This window comes from Schistocerca nitens, chromosome 3 (genome assembly GCF_023898315.1).
Source record: "Schistocerca nitens isolate TAMUIC-IGC-003100 chromosome 3, iqSchNite1.1, whole genome shotgun sequence".
NCBI lineage: Eukaryota > Metazoa > Arthropoda > Insecta > Orthoptera > Acrididae > Schistocerca > Schistocerca nitens.
The window spans coordinates 883,840,229-883,852,293 of record NC_064616.1 but is presented as its reverse complement, the minus strand read 5'-3'; the positions used below and the strand labels follow the sequence as shown (position 1 = coordinate 883,852,293).

General features: G+C 44.9%; 1 protein-coding gene across 4 annotated transcripts in view; it reads right to left on the bottom strand.

Annotated features, from left to right (window-relative positions):
* LOC126249805 (UNC93-like protein) overlaps nt 1-12,065 on the bottom strand; it is a 448,375-nt gene that overhangs the window by 367,066 nt on the left and 69,244 nt on the right. The window contains exon 1 of one of the 4 annotated variants that reach the window (XM_049951501.1): nt 393-442. The exons of the other annotated variants lie outside the window; for them this stretch is intronic. The gene's annotated coding sequence lies outside the window, so the exon portion shown is untranslated. Of the gene's footprint in view, nt 1-392; nt 443-12,065 lie in introns of those variants that run through there. 4 annotated transcript variants of the gene reach the window in all.

Below are 12,065 nucleotides of genomic sequence, written 5' to 3'. Positions count from 1 at the left end.
TAAGAAGGGTGTGGTAAGACTGTAGCACAGCCCAAGGTCTAAGCTCATTCTGTAATTAATCCACTTTTCAATCCCTACCAAACAAATACTAGGTAAAAATAAAAAAAAACAATAGAGAAAGAGGAAAGAAGAAATAAAAGATAACCTCAGATAAAAATCATAAGAAATATGTTAGATATTCTGCTAAATCTTGCCGCGAATAGAGATGTTTGGGCAAAAAAAAAATCACCGATCCTAGTTTTTTCTGATTAGGTACATCGCCAACTTTGTACAGAAAAGCTAAATCCGTTGTGTCTCATCATTACAGAGCAACATGCAGAAAACAAGCATTTTGGAAATGATATATGTCGGACTACAGACTAATCGTGCAGCGCTTGCCAGGGGCCACTTACTTGGGTCAGGCACTAGCAAGTATAAAAGCTTCGAGCTAGCTCTTCGCGACCTGTGCTGCGGCAGCCGGAGTGTAGGTGGGGGAAGCGGCTGTTAAGGCGACCCAGTTGGCCGCTCTCTCTTCTCCTCTCATTCTCTCGCTTCCTGCGGCCTCGCTGCTAACACTACGGTTTTGCAACCCACTGTCAGAGTAATTGAGGCAGCTAAGCGAGTACGGCGGAATACGGTCCTCTGCAACAGGCGTTTTCGAGCCTACCGAAGGAAGCAGCGAGGTGATTATGCCATTGTAGGAATGGTGTAGACATCCCTGTCTAGGAAGCAAACTTTAGCTCTCTGGAGTTTCCCCTCAATTAATTAAGGCGTTGGCCGGGAGTGTCCTTTTGAAAACGGACACGACGAAACTCCTTCCCTAATGTAATTGTTTCAGGGCTTGTGTTCCGTTTAAGACGACATTCAGGTCAATGAGAGATTACCTTTATCATCCTACTTTTCAGTTCATCTATATCTACATACACTCTAAGAAAAAATATAAATGACTAAATAAATAAATGACGCACCACGAAGGAATTATCTGAACGGGACGCAAATCATAGAATTTGCTGTATATGTACATACAAACCAATGATAGTAGTGGGGCAAAGGCAGCATCACCCCACTCTGCATTGCTGACAAATTTATTCAAGGTGGCGGCCATAGATGTCACAATGTTGCACTGACATTGTGGGAAATGCAAATTTTGGGGGGGAAAATAGATCAACTGGGCTACCTCCACTAACCTCACTCCACTCCACCCCCATCCCCACCCCCACCCCTCCCCACTCCTCCCCCCTCCCCCAACCCATCTGGAAATTGGCAGGAAAAGGACTCAGTCTGTGCTGGGCTGCCGGATACGTTGGACGTAAGTCTTTACTTTGTATGCAGAGAGGTATGGCTTCGAAATGGTTCAAATGGCTCTGAGTACTATGCGACTTAACTTCTAAGGTCATCAGTCACTTAGAACTAATTAAACCTAACTAACCTAAGGACATCACACACATCCATGCCCGAGGCAGGATTCGAACCTGCGACCGTAGCGGTCACGCGTTTCCAGACTGAAGCGCCTTTAACCGCACGGCCACTCCGGCCGGCTGCAGAGAGGTATATTGCTTATTTAAATAATCTGAGTAGCCATTGATCGAGTACTATGTAGTAGCTCCATCCAGTGTGTTCAGCCGGCCGGGGTGGCCGAGCGGTTCTAGGCGCTACAGTCTGGAACCGCGCTGCTGCTACGGTCGCAGGTTCGAATCCTGCCTCGAGCATGGATGTGTGTGATGTCCTTAGGTTAGTTAGGTTTAAGTAGTTCTAAGTTATAGGGGACTGGTGACCTCAGAAGTTAAGTCCCATGGTGCTCAGAGCCATTTGAACCAGTGTGTTCACCTTGAGGTCTGGAGGCCGAACGACCTAGTTTACAACATAACCACCTGCAGTCACTGTTGACCCTCTCCCCTCCCCCTACCATGACGTGATCCATGATGGCGGCACAGGGAAATGTGTAGGGAAATTCGCTCAGTGTGTCTAGCTGCTGCACTGGGAGGATCTCATGACGGTACGCTAATGTGGCGTGCACAAAGCATTGTTTAAATAATTTATTTCAGAATATTGTTTATTTATTTCTGAAATCGCAATAAATCCCGAAATTGACCCTAGTTATCAGACGATGCTAAACAATTGTACTTTTCTTCTTTCCGATAGCAAAAGGAATCACGTAGTTTCACTGTCGCAGATCGCTCTAAAGGTATCTGAAAAACTTTCTGACGTGCGCTCCCGCTGGAAGAATCCATGCGCCGGGCTCACAGTACTGGCCACCGGTAACTGCAGGGCAGCGCGCTAAGCACTTCCTGTCACGCTGGAAATTACCGCAGCCTTCCTCCTCACCCCTGGCCCATTTGTGGCTCACAGATACCCCATATCAATGAACACGAACTGCTTCAGGAGTTATTAAATCTGGCGTTTAAGCAATGTGCAGAATTTTGTCACATACATATCTGGATGATGTCACAGGAAGGACACACACACACACACACACACACACACACACACACACGATTCGAAGCATTTTCCTACAGACGAGAAGACTGGTTGGAATTTTCAGTGCCCTACAACTGCTCTTCTGGAGATGCTCTCAAGTCACAACGGCGGGTGTGGGCCAGCTTCCCACCTGTCCAAACCAGAAGAGAGTGATCTGCTTGGACTTTTGTCTGAACGCTAGAACAAAGAAGACTGCACAAAGGAAGGATGTCTTGTGACTCTCCGATGTCATGGAACCTCCTGTGAATGGAGCATTCCCATTGGTTCTTACTGAATTTACTCACCAAATTGCTGTTGCCGGTGTGGGAGCACTGTCCACCACTTTCTGCAGTTGGACTTTCAGCAGAAAACTATTTTTTACAGATCGAGAAACATACAGTAGTCATATTTCACTGACAGTTAAACCCTTTAAAAAAGGTCTACAGGTTATGAAATACGGAAACTACCGCCAAAGGCACTTCCTCAATTACAAAAAATGGCTCTGAGCACTATGGAACTTAACTTCCGAGGTCATCAGTCCCCTAGAACTTAGAACTACTTAAACCTAACTAACCTAAGGGCATTACACACATCAATGCCCGAGGCGGGATTCGAACCTGCGACCGTAGTGGTCGCGCGGTTCCAGACTGTAGCGCCTAGAACCGCTCGGCCACCCCGGCCGGCGCCTCAGTTACACTCTGCTCCGCTGCTGTCGAGGATAGCTTGAGTTTTTCGGCGTGAAATCGATGTCCAACCAGGCTATATCACCACAAACGATTGTACCATCCTACCACATCTATGTACTAAGCACAATTCGTATCCTGCACCATTCAAAATCATCATTTCTGCATCCTGCATACAGCGATCGACCACTAGACGCTCATACATATACCGTGAAGACAGACAGATCCCAAAAAAGCGGAAGCACATGCACCGTATATAGCACTAGATACTTCCCATGAGGTTGAGCGGTCATCCACTGTGGCCAACGGTCACGAGTCAATTGCCGCCGCCCCCCCCCCCCCCCCTCTTGCACATGCTGGCCTGGTGAGTGATCAGAGCGTCCTCCACAGACAGCAGCCACCCTCTGAACTGGTGTACAAGGGCTGGGTTGGTTCCCAGCACAAAGGCGTCTGCTAATGGTACTTTCTCCTATATGGCCTGCTTGATACCATGGTTCCTGTAATGTGTTATCATCATCTCCAGACACGGGGATTACAAGATCATTTGTATCTTCGCGTGATTTGCCAGTATATCATACCATTAACGCGACAGCTCTCCATATCAAGCACGTAGCAGTATGTTACCAAGCGCTTGCTCACTATAAATCCGAAGATACAGAGTGGAAATTATATCTCTAGAAATCCGAAACTATAGCAAGGTCATTATGTGGGATGTGCTAAAAATCTCTGAGTAACTAGAAACTTACCTCATCTGTGAAGATTCTTAAATGAAAACTCGAAAATAGAGGAAACTGGTAGTTCTCATATTTTTTAATGAATACCGATGTCAATGATTTAACAGATTCCAAATCACCCTTGTACTTTACAGAGTCAAATACGGTTCTACGAGGATAACCCCAAAAGTAAGGTCTCCTATTTTTTTATAAGTACATAGACCTGTTTATTTCTACAATGGTTTACATCAGTTTACAGCTTGAACATTTAGCTATTTTTCGACATACTCGCCATTTCTGTCGATGCATTTTTATAGACACTGTGGCAGTTTTTGTATGCCATGTCATACCAGCTCACCGCCATGCTGTTCAGAAAGTTACGAACCTCTTCTTTCACGTCGTCGTCGGAGCTGAATCGCTTTCCTGCCAAATGTTCTTTTAACCTAGGCAACATGTGATAGTCACTGGGTGCCAAGTCAGGACTATGGGGTGGGTGGGTGGGTGGGTGTGTGATTATGCTGCACTGAAACTGTTGCAGGAACGCAACGGTTTGCCTAGCGATGTGTGGGTGAGCATTGTCATGCAGAATGTGTACGCCCTTGCTCAGCAATCCTCTTCTCCGGCTCTGAATTGCCCCTTTGAGTTTTTTCAGAATCTCACAGTACCTGTCAGCGTTAATTGTGGTCCTCAGAAATTGACGGTCTCCCACTCCTTTGTTCGTCGTGAATTTCGGTCCGACCAGCTGCAAACTCTCTACACCACTTACGAACATTTTTGACATCCATGCACGCCTCACCATACACTTCCATCAATTCGCGATGGATATCAATCGGCGCAGTGCCCCTTGCATTCAAAAACTGAATAACTGCGCGCAATTGGCACTTTGCGGTAATATCCAACGGGAGCTTCATTCTCAACGGCTGCCAAGCCACGACTGAGCGCCTCAGCGCGGCGTGCTCATGTTTACACACAGCGCGTGAAGCACTCTTCATAACAGTGTGACCAACTGCCACACAGAGTTCTGTACTTATAAAAAAATAGGAGACCTTACTTATGGGATTACCCTCGTAATACTTACAATCGTATGTCTCTTCCACCTGTTTTTCACCATCTACATGCATACGACAAACATCACATTCCATGTTCACTCAGCCAAATAGACAGGAAATGTGCAGAAGGGCAGTACAAGCAATCAACCAGTCAATTTACATGGGAGGGAATAATTGTCCAGCTTGAACACTTGTCCATATTGAATCTTCTCAAATTTCCAGAGGATACTCACAACACACGGGATGAGAAGGCGTGTCCAATAAATACTGAGTATTAGTTCGCTATTCACCCCCATAGAGAGCGACATGGTTAGGTCAGCTGCACGATGTACCCCAGCCGGTTTAGTTCAGGCGATCCAATAATGACGGCTCGTAACTTAGCTGGAAACGCCAAGTCGTTCCGGCCACCAGCTACCTCCGCAACGTGCTTCCTATGCCAGGCAGAATCGTCCTAGGAAAGCAGCCACATATTTAACAGTGTAATTACAATTAAATATTACTGACTTAGCGCCAATATGGCGACATTCGACAATGAGCGATATATCAGGAATACCCCCTACTGACAGCTGTGGCTCTGGAAATATAAATTTCTACACTTCCAACACATACTTTATAAGCCTGCTAATCACAGGGAGTCTATAACACATCACCTACTAAGAACAATACTTGGCCAATAACTGAATGCTGCTGACACCAAACAATACTGAGCGAAAATCTGCGATGGATGGGCATGTCTCATTTGTTTTTCTTGCCAGTGGTACCAGTGTGTCTTAGGAAGAGAGAGGTGATCGTCTTATAAGCGACCAGTTATTGAGAACACGATCGCAACGAATTTGTTACTATCACCCTGCATAAAAAGCGCTCTTGTTTCCACAGGCGCACACAAAAGTCGCTAACGATAACCATGTTAAAAACTAAAGAAGCTTTATAAATCAAGATATTTGTTTCCGAATGAAGTAATCTTCCACACAAATACCGCGACTTTGAATATAGACAATGATCGCTGGGGTGTGTACTAATACACACAAAGCGCGGTTGTACGCCACTGGCGGTGAAAGCTGGTAATAAAATCGCCATTTTCATCGAATTTACGAAGTGATTCGCCTAAGGAACGTGGTACTAAGCTGATATTTGCAACTCCCTCATGCCGCCACTAGATATTTCTCACGCTACCAAACGGTGTTTGTAACACATGCTGTCTCAGTGACATGTCAGAAGTACTGCGATATATCCACTGCGTTATAAGCTTGGGAGGATGGTAGTTGACTGAGAATGATCGCCGGCCGCGGTGGTCTAGCGGTTCTAGGCGCTCAGTCAGGAACCGCGCGACTGCTACGGTCGCAGGTTCGAATCCTGCCTCGGGCATGGATGTGTGTGATGTCCTTAGGTTAGTTAGGTTTAAGTAGTTCTAAGTTCTAGGGGACTTATGACCACAGATGTTGAGTCCCATAGTGCTCAGAGCCATTTTTTTGAGAATGATCACATACAATAGATGGTATGCTATGTGAGCAATCACTTAAAAATGCAACGCCAAATTGAAGTCTAAAGAAATGTTCAAAATCCTGTGACCAACACAGTGGCAAATCAGATTTATAGTATTAGCATTTTGGTAGATATGTTGTCTAAGATTTGGAATCAAGTCTCTCCATTCAACCATATACTTGCATTGGATCCTATGGAAATGTCTCTTAATGATTACAATCCCTAGCGAATCATATTCGTGGCACTCTCTTATCTCGAAACGAGTTTCCAGTGCTCTCGTCGGGTACAAGATGGTAAGCCCTAATCTTCAAAAATGCTTCAAATGTCTCTGAGCACTATGGGACTTAACTGCTGCGGTCATCAGTCCCCTATAACTTAGAACTACTTAAACCTAACTAACCTAAGGACATCACACACATCCATACCCGAGGCCGGATTCGAACCTGCGACCGTAGCGGTCTCGCGGTTCCAGATTGTAGCGCCTAGAACCGCTCGGCCACTCCGGCCGGCCCCTAATCTTCCTTTCATATTTTCGTCACGAGGCTCTGGCTGAACTTCATGATGCACATGTCAGGGATTAGCCGAGCGGTCTGGGGCGCTGCAGTGATGGACTGTGCGGCTGGTCCCAGCGGAGGTTCGAGTCCTCCTTCGGGCATGGGTGTGTGTGTTTGTCCTTAGGATAATTTAGGTTAAGTAGTGTGTAAGCTTAGGGACTGATGAACTTAGCAGTTAAGTCCCATAAGATTTCACACACATTTAAACATTTGAACTTATTTCTCCCTTCCCCTTTCCTTCTCAATTCGATGCCATTATGCAGGATGTTAAAAGTATGCATTCGATATTTTGAGAAATCGTAGTATGGAACACAACAAGGAAAAAGTCCAGTAAAAATGAGCTGTGAAATGCATACCTGAAGAGTTATGGGATTTGCGATCAACGAAAGCTACGGTTTGGTAGTATTGGTGCACTACATAAATGATCTAGTAAATGGTAGGGTTACCGGTAGTATTGGTACGGAAACAAACATAACAGTGTGTATGAGAGAAACTAGTAGCCTCCTCCTCCTTCTTCTTCTTCTTCTTCTTCTTCTTCTTCTTCTTCTTCTTCTTCTTCTTCTTCTTCTTCTTCTTCTTCTTCTTCTTCGATTTGAACACAATTAGATTCGCAGATCATTCAGCTTTAGTCCATTGGGTATTTACTATCGTCACAGAATATAAATGGTGTTTAATAAGTAAGAAAAATTCACTGATCTCGTAACTTCTGCGCTTTTATGTAACCAAAGCAATTACTTTTGATGCAAGTGCAGTTTCCATGCACAAACATAAAAAATATACAGGGTGAGTCTAACGATTGCCACCTAGAATAACTCCGAAAGTATGATAGTAGCTGAAAAGTTTGTGGAACAAATGTTGCATGGGACAACGGGGACCATAATACGACGTTGGTTTTTTTTGTTAGGTGCGGTAGCGTAAGAGATATGAAGCTCAACTTTGATTTTCTTTCTTAGATGGGATACTATAGGTTGGGACTTGTTTTCTGATAGCGGCTATCAAGACGAATCCAATGATGTGTAACAGTAAGGTCTTTGAAGGTCAACGAAGGTCACAAAAGTGGCATGAACGTCCATTTACAGAAGGTGTTCGAAGAAGTGATGACCATTGGTATCAATGCAGTGCTGCAATCTCCTTATCATGGATTGAGTGGTATTCCATATCCCATCGGCACTTACCGAAGCACATGCTTTGATAATTCTCTCTCGCGTATCTTCTTCTGGTGTAGTCGGAACGTCTCCATAAACAATGTCTTTTACGAATCCCCACAAGAAAAAGCCAGGGGCGTCAGGTCTGGCGAACGAGCCGGCCACGATACATCTCCTCCGCGTCGAATCCAACGATTTAGAAATTGTCTCGGCAACTCAGTTCTAGCCATTAGCGAAAAATTTGCAGGACACCCATCGTGTTGGTACCACATTCTGTTCTTTGTTCCTAAAGGTATTTCTTCTAATGACTGACCTAATGTTTCTTGCAGGAATGTGGTCTACTTCCTACCACTAAGATTTCCTTCGATGAAATAGGGGCCTATAATTCTTTCTATCCTCCAGAATCCCACGCCGACCGTTGTGACCGAGCGGTTCTAGGCGCTTCAGTCCGGAACCGCGCTGCTTCTACGGTCGCAGGTTCGAATCCTGCCACAGGCTTGGATGTGTGTGATGTCCTTAGGTTAGTTAGGTTTAAGTAGTTCTAAGTTTACGGGTTTGATGACCTCATATGTTAAGTCCCATAGTGCTTAGAGCCATTTGAACCAACCAGAATCCCACACCATACATTCACCGACCACGGTTTTTGGTGTGCAACTTGCCGCAGCCAACACGGATTTTCAGTTGCCCAATAATCCATGTTATGCAAATTAACATTTGCACGGTTCGTGAATGTAGCCTCGTCACTAAATAAAATCAAATTAATAAATGTGTCATCCCTCTGAATCGGAAGTTGACCCCATCGGCAGAATTCAATGCGACCCCTACAATCCGTACCAATTAATTCTAGGTGGAGACTGATACGGTAAGAATGATACTTATGGCGATGCAGAACACTTCACTGACTCATGCCAGATTCCCTTGCGATTTGACGCGAACTAAGAAGGATCTCGAACCACAGTTGCGAGAGTACCAATTTCCGTTTCCTAGTTAGTAACTTTCCTTTGCCGGATATGTTTCCGATGCGTTAAAGATCCAGTTGTTCTCAATTTATCATACACGTAAGCATATAGACTTGTTCTTCGAAGGAATACATCATTCACATTCGCATTATTCGACGATACTAGTCTTACCGTTCCTATTAGTGTTGTATTGCAAAACCGTCGAGTGGTGTTTGCATATTCATGGCACGTTAGATGGATACGCCGTATTCTGCAAATATTTACTATTTGCACGATATATGAGAGAGAATTGTCAGAGCATTTGCTTCGATAAGTGCCTGAGTGATAAGGAAGATCACTCATTCCATGTTAAGAAGATTGCAGCACTGCATTGATACCAACGGTCATCACTTCGAACACCTTCTGTAAGTGGACGTTCATGCCAACTTTTTTGACCTTCGTTGACCTTCAAAGAGCTTACTGCTACACATCATTGGATACGTCTCGATAGCCGTTACCAGAAAATAAGTACCAAACTGTCCGCCCCCGGTAGCTGAGTGGAGGCCGGTACGGTAGCTCAGCGTGTTCGATCAGACGGTTAGCTACCCACTGTAATAAAAAACAAATTCAACGAACAGTATGGAACAAAATGAGATTTAAAAAAGTTGTCAGCGTGACAGAATGTCAATACCCGGGTTCGATACCCAGCTGCGCAGGAGATTTTCTCCGCTCAGGGACTGGGTGTTGTGTTGTCCTAATCATCACCATTTCATCCCCATCGACGCGCAAGTCGCCGAAATGGCGTCAGATCGAAAGGCTTGCACGCGGCGAACGGTCTACCCGACAAGAGGCCCTAGTCACACGACATTTTTTTAGAACCAAACTAAAGCATCCCACTTAAAAAAAACGAAGTTGACCTTCATATCTCTGACGCGACCCCACCTAGCAACAAAGAACCAACGCCATATTATGGCCCGCGTTGTCCCATGCAACATTTGTCCCACGAACTTTTCAGCTACTATCGCACTTTCGGAATTATTCTAGATGGCAATACTTAGTGACTCACCCTGTATATAATTACTGGTGTTATTTTGTACTCAGGAGAACGTTCTTCATCTTGATTGAAGGTAAGAGATTCAAATCATTATTGATAAATGCGGAAATTGTTCGTGAATAACAGAAACATGTTTTATGTAAGTTCGACGAAGTATCGAAGTGATGTTTCCAGAATGAGATTTTCACTCTGCAGCGTAGTGTGCGCTGATATGAAACTTCCTGACAGATTAAAACTGTGTGCCGGACCGAAACTAGAAATAGAGACCTTTGCCTTTCGCGGGCAGGTGCTCTACCAACTTGCCCGCGAAAGGCAAAGGTCCCGAGTTCGAGTCTCGGGCCGGCACACAGTTTTAATCTGCCAGGAAGTTTCGTATCGAAGCGATGTTTGACATTTTGGTTTTACGTTGTTTTTGTTATTTCACCCTTTTGTTGAGGAAATTACGTTTTCTAGTGCTATATGATAGATCCGTATTTTTTTTCTTTTTTACTACATCCCTCTGTTTTCCATTACAAAACAACATGTGCATGAAACCTAAATTAAACATTGACAATTTCATTTCTGCTACAAATACGAGGTGCATTCAAGTTCTAAGGCCTCCGATTTTTTTTCTAATTAACTACTCACCCGAAATCGATGAAACTGGCGTTACTTCTCGACGTAATCGCCCTGCAGACGTACACATTTTTAACGACGCTGACGCCATGATACCATGGCAGCGGCGAAGGCTTCTTTAGGAGTCTGTTTTGACCACTAGAAAATCGCTGGGCAATAGCAGCACGGCTGGTGAATGTGCGGCCACGGAGAGCGTCTTTCATTGTTGGAAAAAGCCAAAAGTCACTAGGAGCCAGGTCAGGTGAGTAGGGAACATGAGGAATCACTTCAAAGTTGTTATCACGAAGAAACTGTTGCGTAACATTAGCTCGATGTGCGGGTGCATTGTCTTGGTGAAACAGCACACGCGCAGCCCTTCCCAGACGTTTTTGTTGCAGTGCAGGAAGGAATTTGTTCAAAACATTTTCGTAGGATGCACCTGTTACCGTAGTCCCCTTTGGAACGCATTGGGCAAAGATTACGCCCTCGCTGTCCCAGAACACGGACACCATCATTTTTTCAGCACTGGCGGTTACCCGAAATTTTTTTGGTGGCAGTGAATCTGTGTGCTTCCATTGAGCTGACTGGCGCTTTGTTTCTGGGTTGAAAAATGGCAACCACGTCTCATCCATTGTCACAACCGACGAAAAGTCCCATTCATGCTGTCGTTGCGTGTCAACATTGCTTGGCAACATGCCACATGGGCAGCCATGTGGTCGTCTGTCAGCATTCGTGGCACCCGCCTGGATGACACTTTTCGCATTTTCAGGTCGTCATGCAGGATTGTGTGCACAGAACCCACAGAAATGTCAACTCTGGAGGTGATCTGTTCAACAGTCATTCGGCGATCCCCCAAAACAATTCTCTCCACTTTCTCGATCATGTCGTCAGACCGGCTTGTGCGAGCCCGAGGTTGTTTCGGTTTGTTCTCACACAATGTTCTGCCTTCATTAAACTGTCCCACCCACGAACGCACTTTCGACACTTCCATAACTCCATCACCACATGTCTCCTTCAACTGTCGATGAATTTCAATTGGTTTCACACCACGCAAATTCAGAAAACGAATGATTGCACGCTGTTCAAGTAAGGAAAACGTCGCCATTTTAAGTATTTAAAACAGTTCTCATTCTCGCCGCTGGCGGTAAAATTCCATCTGCCGTTCGGTGCTGCCATCTCTGGGACATATTGACAATGAACGCGGCCTCATTTTAAAACAATGCGCATTTTTCTATCTCTTTACAGTACGGAGAAAAAAAATCGGCGGCCTTAGAACTTGAATGCACCTCGTACTGGTTATTATTAAGTAACAGACAGGAGGATAACTATGTAGACCAAAAAAGTTCCATAGGTTACCCGGCCCTTTATATTTTGTCACTGAGTTTCAAGATGGTCCATCGCTTCCGGTTTTTAGGGA